The 22,527-nt window shown below is 47.8% G+C and overlaps 2 protein-coding genes across 2 annotated transcripts in view; both read right to left on the bottom strand.

The window, feature by feature from the left end:
• The window catches only part of LOC134983690 (zinc finger protein 585B-like), a gene marked incomplete at its 5' end in the record, with an annotated part of 366,847 nt that overhangs the window by 23,459 nt on the left and 320,861 nt on the right, over positions 1 to 22,527 (bottom strand). The gene's annotated exons all lie outside the window — the stretch shown is intronic.
• Positions 1 to 22,527, bottom strand: part of LOC134983715 (retinitis pigmentosa 1-like 1 protein) — a 35,751-nt gene that overhangs the window by 12,778 nt on the left and 446 nt on the right. The window lies entirely within an intron of this gene.

A 22,527-nucleotide genomic window follows, 5' to 3' on the forward strand; every position in this document is an offset into this window, starting at 1 on the left:
CTTACATGGGCTCACTTCTCCTCCTTCATGGGCCATGCGGGTGGTCATAAAACGTTCAAATTTATTCAGCGCTCCTACTGGTGGCCTCATCTCAGAACTGATGTTCAGGAATTCGTGGCTGCTTGTCCAAAGTGTGCCCAACATAAAAGTCCCAAAGGTCCTCCAGCTGGGTTACTCCATCCGTTACCTGTACCACAAAGACCATGGACGCATATTTCTATGGACTTTATTACTAATGGTCTGGCAGACGAAATACTATGTGGGTCATAGTTGACCGGTTCTCTAAAATGGCACACTTCATTCCCCTGGCTAGTCTTCCATCAGCATCCCAGTTGGCAAAATTATTCATAGTAGAGATTTTCCGACGCCATGGTCTACCGCAGGAAATCATATCTGATAGAGGTCCTCAGTTTGTGGCCAAGTTTTGGAGGTCCCTTTGTTCTGCTCTCGGTGTGAAATTAAATTTCTCCTCAGGATATCATCCCCAAACAGATGGTCAAACAGAGAGAGTGAACCAGGACCTGGAGACATTTCTACGTTTATTCATGTCCTCCTCTCAAGACAACTGGCTGTTAGGGTCTCCTGCCCTGTGCTGCCACGTCGTCATGGCAACCTGGTGACGAGTGCTAGCGGAGTAACCTGAGCGCAGCTGATACTCCGGTTCGGGTCTTTTGCTGTGCAGTGGTTACAAGCAGGGGATCCGGTGCTGGTTTTTGTGCTCACAGTCTGTGAGGTCTGAGTGGGGCGTGGACAGCACCTGCTTTATAAGGCCTCTTCTCAGATTAAGCAGATGCTGCTGAATCTTTGTTGGTTAGTCAGTTCCTGAAAATTAGCCAGTACTGTGTAGCTTTGTATTTGTTATTGCTTACTGCAAATAGGCCTGGGGATTTGGTACTACACTCTGCCAATCCAGACCTAGCAGTAAGACTGGAGTCAGTCGTTTAGCCTGCTGAGGTGACTTTTGCTATTCTGTGAACCCAGCAGGTTTGTGGCTGTACTTTCAGACCTGCATGCTTAATCCTCTCTCACTGTGCAGGGCGTCCATGTGTCAGTTTAGTCAGTAAGCTGAACCTGGGCCCTGCAAGGGAGAATTAGGATTGTGGAGACTCTCCTTGTGTCTACTATTCCATCTCTGACCAAGGAGTTTGCTGCCACACCCGTTGGTAACCCTTTAGGGTTTTGCTGTTGCCCTTAGCAACAGCATTTCGGGTTCTCTACGTATTAAAACACAACATCTTGCTTTTTCCATCTGAGCATTTGTAATACTAGGGAGACACCCAGTTTCTTAGCCTCTGGGCTTCTCTGTTCACTTTGTGTTGGTTTTGTTACCCTATCACTTTCTGTGTACGTGATGTCATATTTCCCAGTCTGTCTGTTAGTTCATTTGTTTTGCATCCCTCTCTGTTCAGACACCAGTACATTCCTGCAGGCACTGGTGTGCATAACATATTCAGCAGCCCAATACTCCTGTTGAAATTTTGTGGGAATATGGAGCATACCCCTCAAAATACGTTGCAACAGGTGGTCGATCAGGTGCAGGTCCTGACTCGTCAATTTAGTGATTTGTCCATTAAAATGCACACCTCCCAGGCCGCTGGCGGAGCTCCCGCAGCAGCAGCACCTTCAGGGGTTAAGGAGCCGAAAGTAAATCTTCCGGATCGTTTTTCTGGAGATCGCTCGCAGTTCTTTTGTTTCAAGGAGAGCTGCAAGCTATATTTCCTGCTTAGGCCTCAGTCTTCTGGGTCAGAGATTCAGCGGGTGGGCATAGTGATTTCCTTGCTACAAGGAGACCCACAGGTCTGGGCATATGGGTTGCAGCCTGACTGTCCGTCGCTTAAAAGTGTTGATGCTTTTTTTACGGCACTGGGCATGTTGTATGATGACCCTGACAAGACGGCCTCAGCCGAGGCTCAGATTTCGATCCTTAAGCAAGGGCGAAGGCCAGTTGAGGTTTACTGTACGGAGTTTCGGAGGTTGGCCCATGATACCCAGTGGAATGACCCAGCCCTGAGACACCAGTACCGAAGAGGTCTTTCTAACCAGATAAAAGACCAACTGGTACAATATCCCTTGCCTGATAGCTTGGATCAGCTCATGCAGTTATCCATCCGGGTGGATAGACGGCTGAGAGAGCGTAGGCTTGAAAGGGAGACCGAGGTTTCCTTCTTTCCCAAGGGAACCTCAGACTCTGAGGAATTTTCCGAGGAGCCTATGCAGATTGGGGCTACCCGCCTCTCCTCGCGTGAGAAGACGCGGAGGAGACAGCAGGGGTTGTGTTTGTACTGTGGGAATAAGGGTCATGTGGTAGTATCATGCCCAGAAAAGCCGGAAAACTTCAGGGCCTGAGGGTGATGGGAAATATCCTGTCAGGCCAGAAGTCAGAATTTCCCAAGAAGACTTTTATCATTCCGGTGACCTTGAAGATCCTCGGTCAAACTGTCATGACTGAGGCCTTTGTGGACAGTGGGGCCGACTGGGTTTTTATGGACCGCCAATTCGCCCTGAAACACTCTGTTTCCTTAGTACCCTTGGCGTCGGAAATTGAAATTTGTGGGTTAAACGGGGAACTATTATCCCAGGGTAAAATTACCTCTTGCACTAGCCAGATTTCTTTGTTTATTGGAGCCACACACTCTGAAAAATTGTCCTTTTATGTGACTGTCTGTACTTTTGCCCCATTGGTGTTGGGGTTACCCTGGTTAAGGGCCCACAATCCTCAATTTGACTGGGTCTCTGGGGAGATTCTTAGTTGGGGTACTGATTGTTTCAGGAGTTGCTTGAGCCTTCCAGTCAGGCTCTCGCAGCTAAGTTTGCCAGGATTGCCAGGGTGTTATGCAGATTTTGCGGACGTGTTCTCCAAAAAAGTTGCAGAGGTACTACCTCCCCATCGCCCTTATGACTGTGCCATTAATTTGTTGCCGAATGCTAAGCTTCCCAAGAGCAGGTTGTACTCCCTGTCACGTCCTGAGACTCAGGCTATGGCAGAGTACATTCAGGAGAACTTGGCTAAAGGATTTATCAGACCTTCACAGTCTCCAGTTGGGTCGGGGTTCTTCTTCGTGGGTAAAAAGGACGGTTCATTGCGACCCTGCATCGACTTCAGGGAATTGAACCGTATCACGATTAAAAACTCATACCCACTGCCTCTCATTTCGGTCTTGTTTGACCAGCTTCGTACTGCCACCATCTTTTCTAAGATTGACCTACGCGGTGCGTACAATCTAATCCGAATAAGAGAGGGGGATGAATGGAAGACTGCCTTTAATACCCACTCAGGGCATTATGAATATTTGGTGATGCCTTTTGGGCTCTGTAATGCCCCGGCAGTCTTCCAGGATTTCATGAACGATGTGCTCAGGGAATATTTGGATAGATTCTTAGTCGTATACTTAGATATAAACAAAAGGGAGAAAGAAGAAGGCTCTTGTGTGGGCGCACTCATTAATGGTAGTTAAATAACTAGAATGAATAACACTAGGTTGATTAGTCAGCAGATAAAACAAAATTTATTTGGAAATATTAAGAATATAATTGCCCCTGGTTGAGGAGATGTGAATGATCCCAGATAAAAATGTTCTGGTCCTGCCTCAGGAAATGAGATGGAGAGGGGTAGAGACACTGCAAGTCATAAACCCTTTCTCACCCGGCCAGTACAGATGATCTGTATTAATGAGATCAATTAAATCAATTGATTTTAGATTCTGTCATAATCCTAATGAAGGAATAACAGCTGTTATGGCAATAAGTAATAATAGAAACAAATCAAAGGATATACCAGGGTAAAGAAAGACAAGGATAGGAACAAATGGTGATGCTGCTGTTGGAGTCACATACCACACATCATATGCAATGATTGATGTTCTACAACACTGAGTATTCCCTGTGAGTCTCCACCTCAGGTACTAACTCAGCCCACACTGTTTCGCTTCCAAGATCGGACGAGATCGGGCATTAGCAGTGTGGTTTGATAGTAGAAGGATTTGGTCAGACGTCCAATGAGAGTGCACCTATATAGGGGGGGATAATTAGCTGGGTCTTATGGATACAGTGTGGATCTGCTTTTTGTGTTAGGCAGGAGACATCAAGTCCCACACCGGTGGTATTGTGTCCCTGGATCACAAATGAGAGTCCACGAAAAAGGAAGATATATAGATTTATGAAAAAAACGAAGATATATAGATTTATGAAAAAAACCCTAAAAAGGATAATGGAGATCAATTAGGCTGTAGTTATTAGGAACGGGTGATAAAAATTACCCGTCCGTATAGATACAAATGGATAAAGAAACACGGATCAAGAAATTTTTTTATATATATGTGTACATTGGTACTGGTGTAAGGAACAGAAAATATGTCAAAGATAATTGTAGATACAAATAAATAGTACTGGTATATGCAATGCAATAATCACTAGTGACATGGGTGTCATTAGAAACACTTTGTGTGAATTGGAGCTGTTATAATCATTAGGATATAGGGAAATAGACATGAAATTCTCATATAACCCATGCAGCAATATGACAACAGGATCTGCAGGAGGAAAGTCAAAGAAGAATGCAGTATTTCTTTCCTATAAAATGCAGTTTTTAATCCTGATGCAATAAACTAAGATGCATAAGCCTGGAAAAAGGCGTAAATGAAGCTGCACGGATATAGATACAATTTCTATGACAGCTGGGCAAAAATTAGCCCAAAATGGCAGGATGGAATGATCTGACCTGAGGCTAGGAGTGAATCACTTGCAGTTGGACAAAACAGGACCCATTGGAATGGAAAACATGTTTCACCCCTGTGGGGCTTGCTCACTTAGATGACATCCTAATCTTCTCCCATTCCCTGGAGGAACATCGGAAGCATGTACGCTTAGTCCTCCAGAAACTCAGAGACCACCGGCTTGGGGCGAAGCTGGAGAAGTGCGAATTTGAAGTTCAGCAAATCGCATTTCTAGGATATATTATCTCCCCAGAAGGTTTCCAAATGGAGGGTTCCAAGGTACAGGCAGTCCTGGATTGGGTGCAGCCCACTAGTTTGAAGGCGCTTCAGCGTTTCCTGGGCTTTGCAAATTTTTATAGACGATTTATCGCTGGATTTTCGTCTATAGTGGCGCCCTTGGTGGCACTCACTAAGAAAGGGGCGGATGTTGCTCACTGGTCTCGTGAGGCCAAATCGGCTTTTGCCTGTCTCAAAAGGGCATTTGTCTCGGCCAAAGTGCTGCGACACCCAGATCCAGAGCGTCCTTTTGTGGTGGAGGTGGATGCCTCTGAGATGGGTATTGGGGCAGTGCTCTCTCAGATGGGAGTGTCTGATAATCGCCTTCATCCCTGTGCTTACTTTTCCCGTAAATTTTCGCCTGCCGAGATGAATTATGACGTGGGTAACCGGGAATTGTTGGCGATTAAGGATGCACTCGAGGAGTGGAGACACTGGCTTGAGGGGGCTAAGTTTGTGGTCTCAATTCTGTCAGATTTGGTTTTGACTGTGTCCCCGGAGGGGGCGCTAGTGGGTCAGTGGAGGTGGATGGGAGAAAACGAGGAGGCTGGATAATGTTTCTGCGCATGAGCGCAATGATATTTATTTAAACAGATGATTCACAGAACGGCAGCAGAAATAATAATAATAAATGCAAATGTCAATTATACAGCGTAATAGCTGAAAGTCTATGGAAACAGAATGAATGATGACTGAAGAAATGATAACCGGTAATGATGATAAACAGATGAAAAGATAACTTGTAGAGATTATTCTGGTATGGGAACCAGTGCAGGTTAAAACATGGAACTTAGCAGAGATGATGTTATATGGCAAACCTGGTAGCAGAAGCAGGAGTCTGACTATGTCCACAGTGCAGGTGGAGAAGCACTGACAGCAAGCAAGCTGTATCACAGGTGGAGAGATGGAACACACCTGGAGTCAGTCTCTACTGCTAGGCTGAAGCACACAAGATGTTGATGAGTGTGAAGCCTGTAGGTAAATGCAGGTATTGCTGGGGCTTGAAGTTCCACGGAGCTGTATGAAGTAACCAGGAGTACAGAGTCTCAGGTAGAAGCCAGGAACAAGGAACAGCAGGTAGGTTATCCAAGTACACGGAGGAAACAGGAACCAGATCCCTTCACATGAGTCGCAGGAGTGACACAAAGTCCAGGATGCCTGCAGACTGATCCTGCAGCTTCTTATATACCCCTGGTTAAACAGACATTGGTGGAGTGAGGAAAAGTGGGTGCGGCCAAGCACCGGATTGGCCGCCGTATGCTGACTGTGGGAAGCTGTCATGGCGGCGCCCATGCCGCGGCCTAGCGGGAACGCGGCGTGCTACACGCCCGCTGTCACAGGAGCGCTCCCAGGCCCATGATGGCGTCCGACGGCAGGGACATGGACGACAGGTGATCGCAGGGACCCAGGACGGAGTCCGCAGCGGCGGACAGATGTCAGCTTGGTGAGTCGATTCCTGACAGTACCCCCCCCTTTAAGGGTGGGCACCGAACACCCACGTGGCTTGGAAGGATGAGTGTTATGGAAGACACGGACCAACCTTGGAGCATGGACATCCAACGAATTTACCCAACTTCTCTCCTCTGGGCCATAACCGGACCAATCGACAAGGTATTGAAGACGACCATACCGGCAACGGGAATCCAGAATCTTGCCAATCTCGAACTCCACGCCCCGCTGAGTTCGAATTTTGGGGCCAACTGGAAGAGCTCTTTGGAAACGGTTCAAGACTAAAGGTCTGAGGAGAGAAACATGAAAAGCATTAGGTATTCGCAGAGAAGGTGGTAACTTCAGTTTGTAGGCCACAGGGTTGATGACTCTTTCGACAGGAAAGGGACCAATGAAACGTGGTGCAAATTTCATAGACGGGACCCTAAGACGGAGGTTACGGGTTGACAGCCAAACCTTGTCCCCAGGTTTCAGGCTAGGAACTGCGCGTCTTTTGCGGTCAGCAAAGTATTTATACCGGCTGGAGGCCTTCTTGAGAGAAATATGAATCTTCCTCCAAATTGAAGAAAACTGATTCAGAGCAGTAGTGGCAGCAGGCACATCCATATGAGGGAGTTCTTGGAAGTCTGGAACACGAGGATGTTGCCCATATACTGCAAAGAATGGTGTTGTCCCAGTAGCAGTGTGGTAGCGGAAGTTGTGGGCAAACTCGGCCCATGGGAGCAGATCGAACCAGTCATCCTGAGAAGATGAAACATACAATCTTAAAAACGTCTCTAGTTCTTGATTTACCCTCTCTGTCTGCCCATTCGTCTGAGGGTGGTAAGATGACGAAAACTTCAGCTTGACCTGCATGGCAGAACAGAGAGCCCTCCAAAACCTCGCTACAAACTGTACACCTCGGTCGGAAATTATTTCTGAGGGTAGACCGTGTAAGCGGAAAATCTCCCGTAGGAAGATTTGGGCAAGTTTCGGGGCAGAAGGGAGACCCTGGAGAGGAACAAAATGGGCCATCTTGGTAAATCTGTCCACTACGACCCAGATGGTATTGTATCCTTGAGAAGGAGGAAGGTCGGTGATAAAGTCCATGGACAGGTGTGACCAGGGACGACTAGGAACAGACAATGGTTGTAACTGACCTGCTGGAGACTGACGAGGAGTCTTGTGCTGCACACACTTAGGACAGGATGCCACGAAATCCTTGATGTCAGCCTTCATCTTTGGCCACCAGTATGTCTCAGAGAGGAACTTGAAGGTCTTCAGGACACCGGGATGACCAGTGAACTTGGATTGATGGGCCCAAGACAGCAACTTGGGTCGGAGTTCTGGGGAAACAAAAGTCTTACCAGGAGGAGGAGCTGGGGAGACTTGAGATGCAGCAAATACCACTGGACTCAGGATGGAATGTGGAACTGAGTCAGGCGTTTCCTCTTCGGATTCCATAGATCGGGATAAAGCGTCAGCTTTAACATTCTGCGAACCTGGGCGGAAATGAAGCTTAAAGTTAAAACGTGAGAAAAACATAGCCCACCTGGACTGGCGAGGATTAAGGCACTGGGCTGCCTTTAAATATAGCAGGTTTTTATGATCCGTGTAGATGTTGAACGGATGTTTGGCCCCTTCCAGGAGATACCTCCATTCCTCGAGGGCCAGCTTAATCGCCAGTAGTTCTTGATCTCCAACGGAGTAGTTAGCTTCTGCAGGGAGGAATTTACGAGAATAAAATCCACAGGGGTGGATTTTCCCATCGGTTCCCTTCTGGGAGAGAACAGCTCCAACTCCAACTGTAGAGGCATCCACCTCCAACTCGAACGGTCTGTTTACATCTGGCTGGGACAGAACTGGAGCAGACATAAAGGCCAGCTTGATCTTCTGGAAGGCTGCTAAAGCTTCTTCTGACCAGTTGGAATGGTTTGCCCCTTTCCGAGTCAGGTTGGTAATAGGAGCGATGAGAGTGGAGAATCCCCGAATAAATTTCCTATAGTAGTTGGCAAATCCCAGGAACCGCTGAATAGATTTGAGAGAATTTGGAATGGACCAATTGGCAATGGCTTCCAACTTTGTCGGGTCCATCTGGAGATCCGATCCGGAAATTATATAACCCAGGAAGGGTATAGAGGGAACTTCAAAGGTACATTTGGATAGTTTACCGTAGAGCCGGTTCTCACGAAGACGTCGGAGGACTTCACGGACTTGTAGACGATGAGATGGAAGGTCTTGGGAGAAGATGAGGATATCATCCAGATAAACAACGAGGTATTTATACAGAACGTCACGGAAGATTTCGTTCACAAAGTGTTGGAACACTGCTGGAGCATTACTCAACCCGAATGGCATTACCAGGTACTCGTAATGACCATCTCGAGTGTTAAAAGCTGTCTTCCATTCGTCACCACTCCTGATTCTGATGAGATTGTAGGCACCGCGGAGATCTAACTTGGTGAAGATGCGGGCTCCTTTAACTCTGTCAAATAATTCGGTAATGAGTGGTAATGGATAACTATTTTTAATGGTAATGTCATTGAGACCCCGGTAGTCAATGCATGGACGCAGTCCTCCATCCTTCTTTTTAACAAAGAAGAAACCTGCACCAGCGGGTGATGATGAAGGACGGATGAATCCCTTCTGTAAATTCTCCCTGATATAATCGCTCATCGCCTCAGTTTCGGGAACAGATAACGGATAGGTACGCCCCCTAGGTGGCTTCTTGCCAGGAAGGAGATCGATGGGACAATCCCATTCTCTATGGGGCGGCAGGACATCCGCGGCCTTCTCACTGAAGACATCAGAGAAATCTTGATAAGCCGCAGGAAGACTTGACTGCGTCTTTACTTCAGTAGACTTTATTGGACAAACTTGGGCTAAACAGGACTGATGACAATGTGAACCCCATGAGGTAAGCTGTAACGTTGACCAGTCAAACTGTGGATTATGTAGCTGGAGCCAGGGCATGCCCAAAACGATCTCCTGGGTGGCTTGAGGAATGACTAAGAACTTGATTAATTCAGAGTGTAAGAACCCAACTCCCAAAACCACTGGTGCAGTTTGGTGAGAAATATTCCCCTTGGAGATTCGGCTACCATCCACGGCGGTAATGTAGACTGGGTAAGAAAGTTCACATACAGGCAAGCAGAATTTTTTTACCGCAGCTTGGGTGATGAAATTTCCTGCAGCTCCACAGTCCACTAATGCTGATGCGGACTGAAGCCCAACTGAAGTCTCTAACGTCACAGGAAGGATAAGGTCTTGATTAGAAGGAGCTTGTCTAGAAGATCCCAACTTGACTCCTCCTTTACAAGTCAGGATCTGGCGTTTCCCGAACGCACTGTGCAGGAGTTAATCTGGTGACCTGCAGCCGCACAATACAGACAAAGTCTCTCACGAAGTCTTCTTGACCGCTCTTCAGGAGTTAGGCGGGACCTATTTATTTGCATAGGCTCGTCAGAAGAAGGAGACTGGAACTGTACGGAAGGTATCATCCTTGATCTGCGTGGCTCACTCCGAGCACGTTCATTATTGCGTTCGCGGATGCGAGAGTCCAACTTGATGCACAAGGAGATTAGTTCAGACAATTGTACAGGAAGATCGCGGGTCGCCAGTTCGTCTTTGATCCGGTCAGAGAGTCCATGCCAGAAAGCTGCTACCAGGGCCTGATTGTTCCACTGAATCTCTGCGGCCAACGTCTGGAACTGAATGACATATTGTCCCATACTACGGGTACCTTGACGAAGTTGGATTAGGTCAGCAGAAGCTGATGTTGCACGACCAGGCTCGTCAAAGATCCGTCTGAAGGTTGACACGAATTCTGTGTAGTTGTTAATCAGAGGGTCAGCACGTTCCCACAGAGGAGACACCCAGCTCAGAGCAGATCCAGAAAGTAAAGAGATGATGTAGGCAACCTTGGATCTTGGCGTGGGGAAATTATGTGACAACAACTCAAACTGGATTTCACATTGGTTGAGAAACCCGCGACATAACTTTGGACTGCCATCATACTTGCTTGGCACGGGCAGGTGCAGACGTGACACTGGAGCTGATGCAGCCGGCATAGAGGAACTCACAGTACTGGCAGGTGCTGGAGTAACAGGAACTGTAGAAATGTGTACACTAGGCAGGGATTGCTGTAGTGTATCTATCCGGGAGGACATCCCTTGCAGGAACTGGAACATCTGCTGCTGCGCAGCCTCTTGACCATCCAGACGGGAGACCAGATTTTGCAAGGCCTCTGACCCCACACTCCGTCCACCATCCGAGTCCATCGATCCTGGACTTACTGTCAGATTTGGTTTTGACTGTGTCCCCGGAGGGGGCGCTAGTGGGTCAGTGGAGGTGGATGGGAGAAAACGAGGAGGCTGGATAATGTTTCTGCGCATGAGCGCAATGATATTTATTTAAACAGATGATTCACAGAACGTCAGCAGAAATAATAATAATAAATGCAAATGTCAATTATACAGCGTAATAGCTGAAAGTCTATGGAAACAGAATGAATGATGACTGAAGAAATGATAACCGGTAATGATGATAAACAGATGAAAAGATAACTTGTAGAGATTATTCTGGTATGGGAACCAGTGCAGGTTAAAACATGGAACTTAGCAGAGATGATGTTATATGGCAAACCTGGTAGCAGAAGCAGGAGTCTGACTATGTCCACAGTGCAGGTGGAGAAGCACTGACAGCAAGCAAGCTGTATCACAGGTGGAGAGATGGAACACACCTGGAGTCAGTCTCTACTGCTAGGCTGAAGCACACAAGATGTTGATGAGTGTGAAGCCTGTAGGTAAATGCAGGTATTGCTGGGGCTTGAAGTTCCACGGAGCTGTATGAAGTAACCAGGAGTACAGAGTCTCAGGTAGAAGCCAGGAACAAGGAACAGCAGGTAGGTTATCCAAGTACACGGAGGAAACAGGAACCAGATCCCTTCACATGAGTCGCAGGAGTGACACAAAGTCCAGGATGCCTGCAGACTGATCCTGCAGCTTCTTATATACCCCTGGTTAAACAGACATTGGTGGAGTGAGGAAAAGTGGGTGCGGCCAAGCACCGGATTGGCCGCCGTATGCTGACTGTGGGAAGCTGTCATGGCGGCGCCCATGCCGCGGCCTAGCGGGAACGCGGCGTGCTACACGCCCGCTGTCACAGGAGCGCTCCCAGGCCCATGATGGCGTCCGACGGCAGGGACATGGACGACAGGTGATCGCAGGGACCCAGGACGGAGTCCGCAGCTGCGGACAGATGTCAGCTTGGTGAGTCGATTCCTGACAAATTCTCACCGACCATAAGAATTTGGCATATTTAGAGTCAGCAAAGCGTCTCAATGCCAGGCAGGCACGATGGGCTTTGTTTTTTGCTCGCTTTAATTTTTTGATAACATATCGCCCTGGGTCAAAAAACATCAAGGCTGATGCGCTCTCGCGGAGTTTTGCTCCAATCCAAGAGACCACCGAGGAGCCGTTGCCCATTGTGTCCCCCTCATGTATTAAAGTGGGCATTACCCAGGACCTCTTGTCATTAGTCCTTAGAGCACAGGAGCAGGCTCCTCCAGACCTTCCAGTAGGTCTTTTGTTTGTGCCTCCTAGGTTAAGACAGCGAGTGTTCTTGGAATTCCATGCCAAGAAGTCGGCAGGTCACCCGGGTATTGCCAGAACTCGGGAGTTGCTTTCTAGGGCGGTGTGGTGGCCCTCGGTGGCTAAGGATGTGGATCAGTGGGTTCGGGCATGTGACATCTGTGCCCGAAATAAGACTCCTAGAGGGGTTCCTGTTGGCCCATTACATCCACTCTCTATTCCATCTAAGCCATGGACCCACATTTCAATGGATTTTGTGGTGGACTTGCCCAAATCCTCGGGGATGACAGCCATCTGGGTTGTCGTTGACAGGTTTTCGAAGATGGCGCACTTCGTTCCACTGGTTGGGCTGCCATCGGCCAGACGCCTGTCTGAATTATTTATGCTGCATGTTGTGCATCTCCACGGGTTGCCACTTGATGTGGTCTCTGACCGCGGATCCCAGTTTGTGGCCAAATTCTGGAGGGCATTTTGTTCCGATCTCCAGATTTCTGTCAGCTTGTCGTCAGGCTACCATCCGCAGTCTAATGGGCAGACTGAAAGGGTGAACCAGTCCTTGGAGCAGTTCCTCAGGTGTTATGTCTCCAAGTGTCAGACTGACTGGGTTGCTCATCTGTCCATGGCGGAGTTTGCCTATAACAACGCGGCTCACTCTGCTACAGGGATATCTCCCTTCCTTTGTGTGTATGGGCATCATCCTAAGGCCAATTCTTTTGACCCCCTGGACTCCACGCCTGGTGGTTCCTCTGTCGTTTCGGTCCTTAGAGGTATTTGGAGGAAAGTGAAGAAAGCCCTTGTGTCTGTGTCATTAGTGACCAAAAGGGTTTTTGATAAGCGGAAAAGACCCTGCAGCTTCAAATTAGGAGACTTCGTCTGGTTGTCTACCAAGAATTTGAAGTTGAGACAGCCATCTCATAAGTTAGGCCCCCGGTTCATCGGCCCTTATAAGATCACCAGGGTTATCAATCCAGTGGCATTTCAGTTAGATCTGCCCCGTTCTTTGGGTATCAATAAAACATTTCATTGTTCCCTTTTAAAACGGGCGATTAGTAATCCTTCTTCCAGAGGAAGACCTTCCCCTCTTCTGATACGTGGCCAGAGGGAGTTTGTTGTTGAAAGGATTCTTGACTCCAAGATGGTTCGGGGTCGGCTGTCATTTTTGGTGCACTGGAAGGGGTATGGCCCGGAGGAGCGGTCGTGGGTGCGCAGTTGTGATCTTCATGCCCCCAGACTGATACGCTCTTTCTTCTCGCAGTTCCCCGATAAACCCGGTGGTAGGGGTTCTTTGACCCCTCGTCAGAGGGGGGGTACTGTTAGGGTCTCCTGCCCTGTGCTGCCACGTCGTCATGGCAACCGGGTGACGAGTGCTAGCGGAGTAACCTGAGCGCAGCTGATACTCCGGTTCGGGTCTTTTGCTGTGCAGTGGTTACAAGCAGGGGATCCGGTGCTGGTTTTTGTGCTCACAGTCTGTGAGGTCTGAGTGGGGCGTGGACAGCACCTGCTTTATAAGGCCTCTTCTCAGATTAAGCAGATGCTGCTGAATCTTTGTTGGTTAGTCAGTTCCTGAAAATTAGCCAGTACTGTGTAGCTTTGTATTTGTTATTGCTTACTGCAAATAGGCCTGGGGATTTGGTACTACACTCTGCCAATCCAGACCTAGCAGTAAGACTGGAGTCAGTCGTTTAGCCTGCTGAGGTGACTTTTGCTATTCTGTGAACCCAGCAGGTTTGTGGCTGTACTTTCAGACCTGCATGCTTAATCCTCTCTCACTGTGCAGGGCGTCCATGTGTCAGTTTAGTCAGTAAGCTGAACCTGGGCCCTGCAAGGGAGAATTAGGATTGTGGAGACTCTCCTTGTGTCTACTATTCCATCTCTGACCAAGGAGTTTGCTGCCACACCCGTTGGTAACCCTTTAGGGTTTTGTTGTTGCCCTTAGCAACAGCATTTCGGGTTCTCTACGTATTAAAACACAACATCTTGCTTTTTCCATCTGAGCATTTGTAATACTAGGGAGACACCCAGTTTCTTAGCCTCTGGGCTTATCTGTTCACTTTGTGTTGGTTTTGTTACCCTATCACTTTCTGTGTACGTGATGTCATATTTCCCAGTCTGTCTGTTAGTTCATTTGTTTTGCATCCCTCTCTGTTCAGACACCAGTACATTCCTGCAGGCACTGGTGTGCATAACACTGGCTTGACTTTCTCCCATTTGCAGAATTTGCCCATAACAATCTCTATCATTCTGCTACAAAATCTTCTCCATTCTTCATAAATTATGGTTATCATCCAAAAGCTCCACAAGGCCCTGCTTAATACATCCAAGAGGTATAAGACCTATGCATATCTGAAGCAAAAAGCTGTAAAAAGTCTTAAGGTGGGAGATCGGGTTTGGGTTTCCACACGTAACCTAAGGTCGAAAATTCCTACTATAAAGTTTGCTCCCAGATTTATTGGGCCCTGCCCAATCGAAAAAGTATTAAATCCTGTGGCTTACAAGGTGAAGTTGCCTCGCTTTTAAGAATCCCTAATGTGTTTCATATTTCTCTTTTAAAACCATTGGTACTTAATCAATTTAGAGCTACTCTACCTAAATCTCCCAAGATCCCATCAGCACAAGGAGACGAATTTGAGATTCACAAGATCCTCGACTCCTGCAGACGATATGGTCGCATCCAGTACCTTGTTGATTGGAAAGGATATGGACCAGAGGAAAGGTCTTGGGTAGGAGCAGAAGATGTCCATGCTCCAAAACTTCTTCGGACATTTCATGCCAAGTTTCCAGCTAAACCATATAGGTGTCCGGATTACACCCGCAAATGGGGGGGTTCTGTCAGCGCCCGGGGTCTTACTCGTGTGCTGGGGCCACGGGGCTGGCTTCACAGGCGGCTTGTAGGCAGCAGCGGAGGAGGGCTGCCGCAGCGGGTCCGTGGGCAGCGGCGTGAGGGGGTTCGCTCGTGGCAGCGGGATGTCGCTGCAGCGGGTCTCTCTTGCCGGAATGTTGCTAGGAAACAAGGGGCAGTGAGCTGTGTGGCTATGCAGAGATGTCTGATTATTGGGTGCCGCCATGTTGGAGACCAAGTCTGAGGCATAGTTTGGCTTCCTGTTTCCTTCCAGCCAATCCAGGGAGAGTTCTCCGTACAAAAGGAGGCTGGTTTATGACAGGGAGGCCAGTGCTTCAAGTTACAACCCTGTTGTAAGTGCTTTAGCCCTGTGCTCCCAGAATTCTTGCCGTGTTCTGGTTTCTCCTAACCCTGCTTAGCCGGTTCTCAGTTGTTGCTGCAGCCCTGCCGTTCCTAACCTACTGCTGCCTGTGGATGCGCTCCAGAAAAACCCGGTCCAGTTAAACCCTTTGTTCACGGACGGCCTGTCTTTCTGCCTCATTTTTCAAGCCACAGTCCGCAGATCTTTGTCTCCAGCCACGTCTTTGAACCACCATCCACAGTTCATTATCTATAACCTCGTCTTTCAATCCACAGTCCACAGTTCTTTGTCTCCAGCCACGTCTTTTATTACCATTCAGTTCCACAGTTCATTATCTACAGTCTCGTCTTTCAAACCACAACCCGCAGTTCTTTGTCTACAACTGTCTTTTAGTCAACGTCCACAAGCCACAGTTCTCTACCTCAGCCTCATTCTCAAGAACTACAACTCACTGACTCTTGGCCCCGCTACGTTCCTCATTTCCCCTTGTCCCATGAGAAGGAACTACATCCAACCCCCTCGTCTTATTCATCTGCAGACGACCACTTTCTTGGGCAAGTCTCAGCTGCTGGATTCTCAAACCTTGCTAGACGTGACAGAAGACTCGCTGAGTGGGGGGTTAAAAACAACCTGTTATTAAACAGTAAGAAAACTAAGGAGGTTGTGATAGACTTTAGGAAATCTAAAAAAATCAGCATCTGTCCGCTGTTTTTGAATGGTGCGGAGGCAGAAAGGGTTACCAATGTGAAATTTTGGGGGATTAAGTTCACGGAGGATTTATCAAGCTCCTTGCATATCACATCTGTGGTCAGGAAGGCTCAGCAGCATCTTTTTTTCTTATGAAAGCTCTGAGTAGCAGGTCTGCAGCAATCGACTCTTGTTAACTTTTATCGCTGCGTGATTGAGAGCTTGCTGACCTATGCGATCACGGTGTAGTATGGTAATGCCAAGTGCTCGGATCTTGTTGCCTTGGAAAGAGTGATTAAATCCGCGGAGAGGATCATCGGCCAACCCTTGCCTAGGTCGGCGGATGTACTCACCGCGAGGAATCTGTCAAAGGCAAGAAATATGATTGAAGATTGGGGTCATCCCTGTAATGTGTTTTTTTCCCTCTTGCCATCGGGGAGACGTTAGAGGTGTTTAAGATGTTGTACCACTATGTTAAGGAATCGCTTCTTCCCTTCTGTGTATATGACATAAACTGTATGTAATGTCCATGTACAGTGACAATAAATTATTCTTATCTAAAAAAAAGATTTGAATGCTGGTCCAGCGTATTCCCTCCCCCGTTGACTGAGAAATCCATTCATTCAATTCAGGACCATATAACATCAGTAGAAGGCAACGCCCCTATTCCTCATTTTGACTCTGCCTCGGCCTGTCAAGAACGCAACCACAGCGGCTGTCGGGACGCAAGCCGAGAACAAACTTGTCCGACATCCAACGAAGCCGTACCTAAATACTCAACCAATTCACAAATGTGATCGGTAAGAAATATAAGCTGGTCTGAGGGAAAACCCTGTTGTAGGCCTAACCTGAGCTGTTTCACCCATGCAACTACAGCCTTGTTAACCCAAACTCCAACTCAAACAGGTGTAAGCATCACCCCTGTTGCTGTATACATGGACTTTAGCATGGCCTCCAGCTTACTCTCCGAGGGGTATTTAAGCGTAGCTGCACCTGGGACTGGAATAGTCAATTTTAGTGAAAGTTTAGAAACTGAAGACTCCACCGATGGCGAATTAGTTGTCATAGCCTGTGGGAAAAGATATTTAGACAGAAATCGCGTTGTCCCAGAAAAGTGTTTAACTGGATTTAGCCATGCTTCTATTAACGGCTTATTAAGAGATATGAATAAGAAAAACACACAGTCGCCCATAGTCTGCTAGCAATAAAACCTCATATGTTTCAGTGCAACCTAGCAGCTGGCGTACCGCTCTAATAAGATCATCATAGCTTGGGCTATTAGTGACCTCACTATCTGACCCCTGACCCAATGCTGAGATATCAGATGTGGCACTGAATCATCAGAATGTGATTATGAGACAAACGATGACCATTCTTAGAAATTGAACTATACATGGACTTTGTAACCCAGCAAAGTTCTAGAAACATCCTGAGCCCACATTGGCTGCTCACACGGTATTATCCGTGAATCAGACTTAGCCGCCTCACGGTCTTTTCATGCAGCGGACAACTCTGACTGCAAATCAGGCATTCTCACAGTTATCACAGACATGCTGCTGTTTCTCATATTGTCATGCAGACAGACAGACTATAATACAGTGAGACAACGTCCGCACAACTCAGTGAAAATAACTGTAGTGTCTATAATACCGCATGCACCGCACTGTTTTATAGAGGGAATCTATGATGGTCGCTGCGCCTCCTACTAAACACCCCTGCCCCCTCCAGTGGCCGTGTGTTGTAGGACTGACATATTGCTGTAGGAAGAAGCAGGAAGTAGGTGCGTCCCAGCATGTGCATCTGACTATAACCTATGTACCCCAAAAGCACTAATAACCTAGGCCTAATAGGCTGTTCTGTCCCTTATAGCCCTGGCCACCATCCCTTATATTTAGGGGGAACCGCTGAACTAGGGACCGCCATGACCTCCCCCAATGCTTAAAGCAGTGAGCCGCGCCTAGCCTCTTCCACCCACACCCTCACGCATTATATACCAAGAACCAGCTCTGAGTGACGGTGCCCTGCAGCAGCAGCAGATACCCACCGTGGTCTTTGCGCTGGTGGAAGCCGGAGAGCGGGGTAGATGTGTAATGTGACGGGCGTCCAGCGGCGGCAGTGTGATCTGTCTGCTGCTGTGAGCCGCGCTGCCGGGAGCCGCTTCTCTGGAGCAGTGAGGTGTAGCCTGACAGGTGCCCAGCTGCAGCATTATGTGACTACTGCTGGGAGCCGCTTCCCAGTTGTCTAGAGGGGCAGATTGTAGAGGGCAGCGCTGTTTGGAGCTGTGCTGCCTGGTGCCAGGGAGCAGGCTGGTGTGGCGCGACACAGGTGCTCAGTGGCAGAATGTGTCTGACCGCTGGTGGGAGCCGGGAAGAGGGGGAGATTGAGCCAGTAAAGCTATACCTTAGTAAGCAGCTCGTGCAAAACACTTTCCCCACACATGGAGGGGCGGCAGCAGGAGCTGACCACCCCACTATCACAGCAACAAACAGGCCCAACGGAGCGGCGGCAGCATAAGCTGACCACCCGCTCCTTACCTCAGTGTAATGGGGAGGCTCCAACTGGTCTTCTCTCTAAGCTCCGTCCAGCTCCTGCAGCCATGGCTGAATCAGCTAACGCTGATGAAGGTCTATAGCGGGTCTTCTCTGTCTAAGCACCAACAAGCCTTCGCTGCACAACAGAAGCACACACTCCCGGACCCACACTTCTTAATAAGCTGGGAAGGGAGTGTGATTGATACAAGAAAAAATATTTAGAAAAAGTAAAAGTAAACCCTGGAATGACTCCCGGTTGTGACCTTCCCTGGTGAAGGCACAAAAAACACTGAGGTATCTTGGGAGTATGGAGGGGGGAAGAGGGTTACACATTTAAATATTTAAATGTGCCTATACCTGCTAACACACCGTCCATATCCCAAGAGTACTACAGTGCCCCCTAGTGGATGAAAAATAAATAAGTGATGTCACTGTGACGCTCCCAGATCCCCTAACCTCCCCAGTCATGTCCCTGTATTACTATAGATATAAGTAATGTCACTGTGACGCTCCCAGATCCTCTCACCTCCCCAGTCATGTCCCTTTATTACTATAGATATAAGTGACGTCACTGTGACACTCCCAGATCCCCCTCACCCCCCCCCCCCCAGTCATGTCCCTGTATTATTACTATAGATATTAGTGATTTCACTGTGACACTACCAGATCCCCTCACTTTCCCAGTCATGTCCCTGTATTATTAATATAGATATGTAATGTAACTGTAACACTCCCAGACCCCCTCACCCCTCAGTCATGTCCCATTATTATTATAGATATAAGTGGTGTCACTGTGACACTACCAGATCCCCTCTCCTCTCCAGTCACGTCCCTGTATTATTAGTAGAGATATAAGTGATGTCCCTGTGACGCTCCCAGATCCCCCTCACCCCGTTATGTCCCTGTATTATTACTATAGATATGTGTTGTCACTGTGACATTCTCAGATGCCCTCACCTTCCCAGTCATGTCCCTGTATTATTACTATAGCTATAACTGATGTCACTGTCACATTCCCAAACCCCCTCACCTCCCCAGTCATGTCCCTGTATAAGGTATGTCACTATGATGCTCCCAGATCCCCTAAACTCCCCAGTCAAATCCATATATTATTACTAGAGATATAAATTATGCTACTGTGACACTCTGAGATCCCCTCACCTCCCCAGTCATGTCCCTTAGTGTTCAAGATAGGCTGTTTTAGCTGGGCGCCACGCCCTGCCCAATTTTTTAAGGGCAAAATCCGTCCTGCCCTTTCTGCGGCATCCTGATAAAACAGCTGTCCGCTTCCTGCCTTCTCAGCATGTAAAGATGCCTTGCGCGTGCGCATGGCATCCATTCATGCTAGTGGAGAGAGCTTGGGGAAAGCCCAGCACATCGTAGGTGCTGGGAACGTCTCCAACAGTGACGCTGCCGGCCGCCCACATCCCCTGCAGTAACGTCTGTGGGCTGCACCACCCACTTAAATTATGTTTTATGGCCACGAACCCTATTTTACATGCCAACGAACCTTTTTGGATGCGCGTGTGACTTTGCTGTGCGCGCACACATATGCCACCGCAGTCCAGGGCCCTGCCTAACAATATTTCTGGAGTGAACACTATCCCTGTATTATTACTACAGATAAGTTATGTAACTGTGACTCTCCCAGATCCCCTCACCTCCCCAGTCATGTCCATGTACAGAAGAGAGCGGCCTGTTGTGTCCTATTATTATTATTTTTTTGCAGATGGAGCAGCCTGTGGTGTCATTTTATTATTATTTTAAAGATATAAGTGATGTCACTGTGACTGTCCCAGATCCTCTCAACTCCCCAGTCATGTCCCTGTATTATTACTATAGATATAAGTGATGCCACTGTGATGCTCCCAGATCCTCTCACCTCCCCTGTCATGTCCCTATATTATTACTATAGATATAAGTGATGCCACTGTGATGCTCCCAGATCCCCTCACCTCTCCTGTCATGTCCCTGTATTATTACTGTAGATATAAGTGAAATCACTGTGTCATTCCAATGTCCCCTCACCTCCCCAGTCATGTCCGTGTATTATTACTATACATATAAGTGATTTCACTGTGACACTCCCAGATTCCCTCACATCCCCAGTCACGTCCCTGTATTATTACTATAGATATAAGTGATGTAAATGTGATGCTCCCAGGCCCCATCATCTCCCCAGTCATGTCCCTGTATTATTACTATAGATATAAGTGATGTCACTGTGATATCACCACCACTCCCAATGTATAATAATAATAATAATAATAATAATAATAGTAATAATAATAATAATACCAGGACACCACAAGCTGCTTTCCCTGTATAATAATAACCATACACAAAAACCTGCTCCCCCTGTATTATACTAATAACAACAACAACAGGAAACCCCATTCTACTCTTCCTTTAAAATAATAATAAAATTACACCACAGGCTGCTCCATCTGCAAAAAAATAATAATAATAGGACACAACAGGCCTCTCTCTTCTGTATAATAATAATAATAATGATGACAAAACACCACAGGCTGCTGCCTCTGTATAATAATAGGTGGACACGACTAGCTACTCCTTCTTTATAATATTAATAATAGGACAACAAAGGTTGCTCCTCCTGTATTATAAAAATAATAATAACAACAATAACTGCACACCACAGGCTACTCCCCCTGTATAATAATAATAATAATAATAATAATAATGCTTCCCCTGTATAATAACAACAGGACACCACAGGCTGCTCCTCCTGTATAATAACAGGACACCACATGCTGCTCTCCCTGTATAATAATAATAGGACACCACAGGCTGCTTCCCCTGTATAATAATAATAATAATAATAATAATAATAACTGCACACCACAGGCCGCTCCCTCTGTATAATAATAACAGGATACCACAGGCTGCTCCTCCTGTATAATAATAATAACAACAACAGTACACCATAGGCTCCTCCTCCTGTAGAGTAGGATGTCTCACAGGCTGCTCCTCCTGTCTATTATGACAACACAGAATGCTACCCCTGTATATTATTTCAACACAGGCTGCTCCTCCTGTATACTATGACAAGACAAAATGTTATCCCTGTATATTATGACAACACAGGCCGCTCCCCCTGTACAGCACAATGCCACAGGACACAACACCTGTAATGTCCCGTATATAGAATTACGGTAACGGTGGGGTCTGCGCCACCCGTATTACGGTAACGGCGGGGTCTGTAACACCTGTATTACGGTAATGGCGGGGTCTGAGACAAATATATTACTGAAACGGCGGGGTCTGCGCCACCTGTATTAAGGTAACGGCGGGGTCTGCGCCACCTGTGTTACGGTAACAGTGTGGTCTTGTACCACTTGTATTACGGTAGCGACGGGGTCTGCGCCATCTGTATTATGGTAACGGCGAGGTCTGTGCCACCTGTAATACTGTAATGGCGGGATCTGCGCCACCTGTATTACGGTAACGACGGGGTCTGCGCCACTTGTATTACGGTAACGGCTGGCTCTTGCGCCACCTGTATTACGGTAACGACAGGGTCTGCGCCTCCTGTATTACGGAAACGGCGGATTCTGCACCACCTGTATTACGGTACCGGCGGGGTCTGCGCCACCTGTATCACGGTAACGGCACAGTCTGCGCCACCTGTATTACGGCAACGGCACGGTCTGCGCCACCTTCATTACGGGAACGGCGTGGTCTGCGCCACCTGTGTTACGGTAACAGTGTGGTCTTGTACCACTTGTATTACGGTAGCGACGGGGTCTGCGCCATCTGTATTATGGTAACAGTGTGGTCTTGTACCACTTGTATTACGGTAGCGACGGGGTCTGCGCCATCTGTATTATGGTAAAGGCGAGGTCTGTGCCACCTGTAATACTGTAATGGCGGGATCTGCGCCACCTGTATTACGGTAACGACGGGGTCTGCGCCACTTGTATTACGGTAACGGCTGGGTCTTGCGCCACCTGTATTACGGTAACGACAGGGTCTGCGCCTCCTGTATTACGGTAACGACGGGGTCTGCGCCACCTGTATTACGGAAACGGCGGATTCTGCACCACCTGTATTACGGTACCGGCGGGGTCTGCGCCACCTG

Source organism: Pseudophryne corroboree (genome assembly GCF_028390025.1).
Source record: "Pseudophryne corroboree isolate aPseCor3 chromosome 3 unlocalized genomic scaffold, aPseCor3.hap2 SUPER_3_unloc_21, whole genome shotgun sequence".
Taxonomy (NCBI): domain Eukaryota; kingdom Metazoa; phylum Chordata; class Amphibia; order Anura; family Myobatrachidae; genus Pseudophryne; species Pseudophryne corroboree.